We start from the raw sequence: 6,530 nt of genomic DNA on the forward strand, positions 1-6,530 counted from the left end.
TTGGATCCCCAGAACCCAGGTAAGAAATTCGGGCTTGGTGGTAGGCACTTGACCTCCTAGCACTGGAGAGACAGAAATAGGATTATTCCCAGATCTTGCTGGCCAGCCAGCCTAGCCTTATCTGTGACCCTTAACCAGTGAGAGTCCATCTCAAAAGCAAACAAGGTGGACTACTTTTGAGAAAGAACAATACTAGTGATTTTCCTGTGGCCTTCACACATATGCACACACACAGACACACACACACATGCACAGGCACAGGCACACACACACAAACCTGCATACACACAAAATGCAAATTCGAATACCAGGGCAGCCTTGATCCAGAGTTCAGATAATAGATAAGAGATGTGACCTTATGACAATTACTTCATATGTTTCGGTCTCAGTTTTCTTATTGTCCATACAAAAAACCAGAATCGTGCCCTGTGTATCACCTGTTGTTATACATTCATTGGGGAACTGGAGAGGTGGCTCAGTAGTTAAGAGCATTTGCCGCTCTTGCAGAGGACCAAAGTTCAGATCTCAGAAGCCGTGTCTGGTGGCTCACATCACTTCAAGAGATCCAGTGTCTTCTTCTGTCCTCCTTGGACACCTGTGCTCACATGCACATACCCACACACACTTGCATATAAATAAACACTCCTATAACATTCCTACCACTACTGTGCCACTTGAGCATACCTTGCCAAGCCAGTTTTTATTGTAGCTTGCAAGATTCACAGCTGGATAAGATTGATGATTCTTTTTATCTCCCAGCAGCATGCTTAGAACCTTCTGGTACTATGAAAGCAAGCCAATAGGGAGGAACTTGCAGGTTGGTACTGGCTTGATTTCTCATGTTCTATGACTCAGGTGTATGGTATTTTCAGCAATAGGGTCTTACCATCAAGTTCTGGAGGGTAACCAGGAGCAATGGCAACAGCCTATAATGGTTTTGAGGTCTATGGGACCCCACTGGATAAAAGCTAACTCATACTTGATCTGAGCTTTTTGTTTGTTAGCCTATGGAGTCTGAGAGAGGCATTGCCCCCCCGCCCACACACACACACACGCCTTACAGAGTAACTCCATTTAAACTCCTTTTGTTTGCATTTTAGGAAGTGTCTACAGTAGTGGGTTTCTATATGGCTTTTTCAAAGGTCTTCAGTGTTAGTTACACTCCCCGTTCCACCTCTTCTGCCCTGCCCTCCCATCTCCCATCCTGCTCCATCATTCCCCTTTCCCCCTTCATACCACCTGTGGTCTATCCCCTTTCCCTTGAAATCCTCACCAAGGCCCCTTATTAGTTTTCTGACAGCTATGGGTATTCCAATTTAAATATTTACCTATATCTAAAGATATCTAAAGATATCCAACTATGAGAGACAACGTGGCCTTTGTCTTTCTGGGTCCAAGTTACCTTGCTCAGAATAATTATTTCCAGCTCCATCTATTTACCTGTGAATTTCATAATTTCTTTTTTTTTCTTTGCAGCCGAGTAATAGTCCATTGTGTATAAGTACCACATTTTCATTTTCTATACAACTAGGCTATTTACATTTCCTGGCTATTGTGAACAGAGCCATGATGAACATGGGTGATAAGTATCTCTGTAGTAAGATACAGAATCCTCTGTGAATATGCTTAGGAATGGCACAGCTAGATCATATGGTAGATCTATTTCTAGCTTTTTGAGGAACCTCCACCTTGATTTCCATAGTGGCTGTACAGTCTGCATGCCTACAAGTAGTGAATAAGTGCTCCCCTTTCCCTACATCCAATTCAGTATACATTACCATCTTGTTTTTTGTTTGTTTGTTTTGCTTTACCTTAGCCATTCTGAGTAGAGTAATGAGCCACTTTCTGGTTGTATGTAAAGCCTGGTCCATAAGATCAAACTCAGCCTGGTACTGTTAACTATGCCAAAAAGCATCTCAGCACTCAAAAAACATGGAAGGCAGAGGCAAGCAGTTCTCTGATTTCAAAGGCAGCCTGGTTTACATAGCAAATGCTAGGCCAGCCACAACTACATAGTAAGTACACTACCTTTGGGAAAAAAAATGTGGGACTGAGAGATGGTTCAACGCTTGAGATCACTGACTGCTCTTGCAGAGGACTCAGGTTGGGTCTCCAACACCCACAATGCAGCTAACAACCCATCCAAAATTCTAGTTCCAGGGGAATCCAATGCCCTCTTCTGGCCTGAGCAATCATTGCACACATGTGGTACACTTATACACATGCAAGTAAAACACTCATACACATAAAATAAAAATAAAAAAGATCATAGCTCCAAAAAAGAGTTTGCTTGTTAAATCATCTTCATAGAGACAACATCTTGACAACAAAAATACAGACTTCAAGAAGAAGTACTAGCAGCAAGTACAGGATGAGAATGAGCTGTCATCCTCCAACCTCAACTCAAGTGCTTTTTACCAGGGAGAGTGTGTCACCCTGTAGTGCTTAGTTAAAATTTAGGAGGTCCATAAGCTTGAGTGAAGGGAAAGGAAACCACAGCTCACACTAGCATTTCTAGCATTTATGACACTGACACTAATAGAAATCATGGGTATTATCATATTAGATTGCCCACTTTACAGCTGCAGCATGACCATTGTGGTGATATCACAGCACTCATCAGTGTCTCTCAGTTACCTTTGTTATTACACCAGCCACTAGATCTCATTTAGTGCATGAAGAAAGAAGCATACCATAGAGATATCTGCAGTCTTGAGGTCATTGCTGCATCATTCCCAGAGACCAAGACATGAAATCAACCTTAGTGTCCGTCCATTAGTGAATGAATGGATATAGAACATGTGGTGCATGTGTGTGTGTGTGTGTGTGTGTGTGTGTAACACTATTCAGACTTAAAGCAGAAGAAAAGCTTCTCATTTGTCACAATATGGATGAATGCAGAGGACATTATGCTAAACAAAATAAGGTAGGCCCAGAGAGGCCCAGAGAGCCATGTATTCTAAGACCTCATTGTATATCAAATCTAAAAGCCCAATTCATGGAAGCAGAAAGTTAGATGAATTAGTTACAGGCACAGAGGGGAAAGGAAGGTGGTATTCAAAGTGTCCAAATTTTTCAAATTGAAAGATGAATAAGTTGTAGAAGACTTGATTTCTTAAAACATGCTTGTGTGCTGCCGTCCACATGCCACACTGATTCTTCTGAGTTTAGCAGCCATATTGATGTGACTGGTATCACACACATTTATTTCCCTAAGAGTTTAACAGCTATGTTAACATAATTGGTATTCTTTGCAACTTTATCATTTTATTTATTTTCAAACATTATTCTCAGATGGAACTCACAGGCTCACCAGGCTTCCAGTGGGGTCGATGATCTCATGTCAGATGGTCACTCCCACACTCACACAGTGTAGGAACATCTGCAAAGCCCTTTCTCCTCCCCATCTCTCCCCTCAGTCTAGCCACTGACTCTTTACTTCTCTTACCTATAACACAGAGATGTTTTCCTTTCCTTTTTCTATCAAACACATTGTTAGACACTTTGCCTTTCTTCTGGAAGGAATAATCAAATCATCAAGTTGGCCAAACTAATTCAGCATATTATAGTTCATAGTTTATTTTGGAGAGTATTTAAGAGTCATTTTTGTATGTCTAGATAAAGATAATTAACAGCCGGGGCATTGAGTCTCAGCTGCCCAGATATGTTTCCACACTGCCACTTAACTCTACTCCTGAATAAGAAGATTGCTGATAACCGCTTTGATCTGAAGATGGGGCTAACTGGTCTACCTGCCTTAACTGGTCACATTGTTGGCATACCAATCATAAAATTGCTAATAATTGCATTTCACATAGTGGGGAACTGGGAACACTCTCTGAGGAAGGAAATTCCAAAGTTTAAGGTGGCAGAGAAGCTTAATTTTTGTTTCTACGTTCTGTTTGTGTTGTTGAACTTAATTATTAATAATTACGATGGAATCCAAAAAGTCAACATGAAATGCTGATCTAATAAGCCCATAGTTGATGAGTATTAATTTACCTATTCTTCTAGGCTTTCTAGTTGAAAACTTCATCTACAAACACAAAGCAGAAGAGAACACCAGGCTTGAGTATGTGAAACAAGCAGTTGCTCGGGCTTCACCTAACAATGGAGGTAGAGTCTTGCTGCTGGGGTCCCTCTTTCATTTCCGGTGAGCTCTTATTTATAGAATATGAAATTTCCCCTCTCTATCACTTTACACCACCTCCCCTACCGCCCCCCAAGGAACCTGGGGAGGTGCAGTGGGAGGAAGGAGAAGCCGAAGGACGCGTTCATTGTGGAAATAAGGATCTTCTTGGCATCCAAGGAAAGGTCTGAAATGCTTTTTTTTTTTTTTTTAACAACTAGGATGGAAAGAGAAGCATCAGCACAAGTTCGGGACTTTAGAAAATGCACACGCCTTTAATCCCAGCACTTGGGAGGCAGAGGCAAGTGGATCTCTGTGAGTTTGAGGCCAGTCTGGTCTATATCACAAGTTCCAGGCCAGCTGGGGCTATAGGGAGACCTTGTCTCAAAAAGACCAAAAAAAGGAAGAAAAGAAAACTCGCTCTGCCTGTTCACTAGCTGAGGATCTTAACTTGTACCAAGCATTGTCTGCAAGACACAGGCCAGAAGGTCTATTGTAGAAGTATGGTGTGTGTACAGGTATGCGTATGCCCATGTGCATGTACACATACAGAAGCCAGCAGAAGAGGTTGTGACTTCCTCTATCGCTCACTATGCTGTTTTTTGAGACAGAGTCCTTCCCTGAATCTGACACTCACCATTTTGGCTAGACCAGCCAGCCAACTCCTGGGATCTGCTTACAGGCCTGCATGGCCATGCCCAGCTTTATTATGTGACTGCTGGGAGTCTGAACTCAGGTTCTCTTGCTTTCACAGCATTCTTACCCTCTCAGCCCCAGCTCTTTGTGTTTAAACCAGCATGAGGCCTGCCCAGTTCTTAGACACTAAATACACCTGGGATAAAAAGGAACCAAAAGAAGTGCTACAAAATATAGTGCTGCAAACTGAACTAAAGAGTGCGCATGCCGAAAGTACGAAGAAAAGGGAGGGGCTGGGGAGATGGCTTAGTTGGTAAACAGCTTGTCTTGCAAGCATGAAGACCTGAGTTTCATGCTCAACACCCACATTAAAAAGCTGGGCATAATGGTACACACCTGTAATTTCAGTGCTGAGAAGGCAGAGACAGATGGATCCCTGGAGCTCACTGGCGAGACAGCCAAGACTACTTGTTGAGTTCCAGGGTCAATGAGAGATTCTGGCTCAAAAAAGGTGGTGGGCACCTCAAGAACAATAACACACACACACACACACACACACACACACACATTTCCACCTGCACACACATATACATGTGCACACACACACAAAAAAACCATGATTCTTTCAATTATTTGATTCTTCAACTAACCAAACACCTGCTACACAGGTGGTAGCTGTAACTGCAGGGGAGGGGGTACAGGGTGGGGCAAGGCCCCAGAGAAGAGAGGTTCCAGCCCTCCAAGAATTCATAGGCCAGAGGGCTTAAATAGCAGAGAATTGCACTCCAGGGGGTGTTCAAGAAAGAAGGGCAGCATTCTGAGAAGTGGGCCTTTAAGATCATCATCACCACAAGGAATCAGCAAAGCATAGACTATGGGAAACTCTACAGGACCAAAAAACAACAGCAAAAAAAAAAAAAGCCACAGCATTCATCAAAGCAGTAAATTGTAAGGAGAAAAGAAAAAAAGAAATGGAAAGCAACCTATAAATTAGAACTGACTGTGAGTGTTGTGGCTGGTTCACATCTGTAATCCCAGTGCTCAAAAGGCCAAGGCAGGAGGATTGCCTTGAGTTCCAGGACAGCCTAAGCTATAATATGAGAACCTGTTGAGAGAGAGAGAGAGACCTGGGGAGAGATGGCCCAGTGGGTAAAACACTTCCCACTCAAGCATAAGGACCTGAGTTCAAATTCCAAGGACCAGTAGTCAGACACAGTAGCCTATGATTCCAGTGTTCCTATGATAAGAAGAAAGGTGGATTGGACACAGAAGAGATCCCAGAGGCTTGTGCAGTGGCAAGCAACAAAGAGACCCTGTTTCAAACAAGGTAGAAGGTGAAGACTGATACCCAAAATTGCTCTCTGACCTCTATACACACACTGTGGCATGCATGTACTGGTACACATACACACACACACACACACACACACACATACACACACAGATAAAAAAGAAGAAAAATAACACCAAAAACTAAAAAATATATATTAAAAACTAAAAATAAAACTACTTAAAAGTCAAGACTATCAGTTATAATTTATTGTGCTCTTTCCTGGATCATAATTTAAACAAAGTATTTTTACATATTGTATATACAATAAAGTTGAAAATTTGAAGACTGACTAATGGTGTTAAGGAATTGTTGCTAGGGTTTTAAGTGAAAGTCCTTATATTATATTTGGATGATGCAATATTATGTCTGGGACTTATGTTAGAACAAGAGAGAACTAGAAGGGAATATGAGTGAATTGGGACTGACCATGAA

The sequence above is a fragment of the Nannospalax galili genome, unplaced genomic scaffold, assembly GCF_000622305.1.
Source record: "Nannospalax galili isolate Female #2095 unplaced genomic scaffold, S.galili_v1.0 scaffold91, whole genome shotgun sequence".
Classification (NCBI taxonomy): Eukaryota; Metazoa; Chordata; class Mammalia; order Rodentia; family Spalacidae; genus Nannospalax; species Nannospalax galili.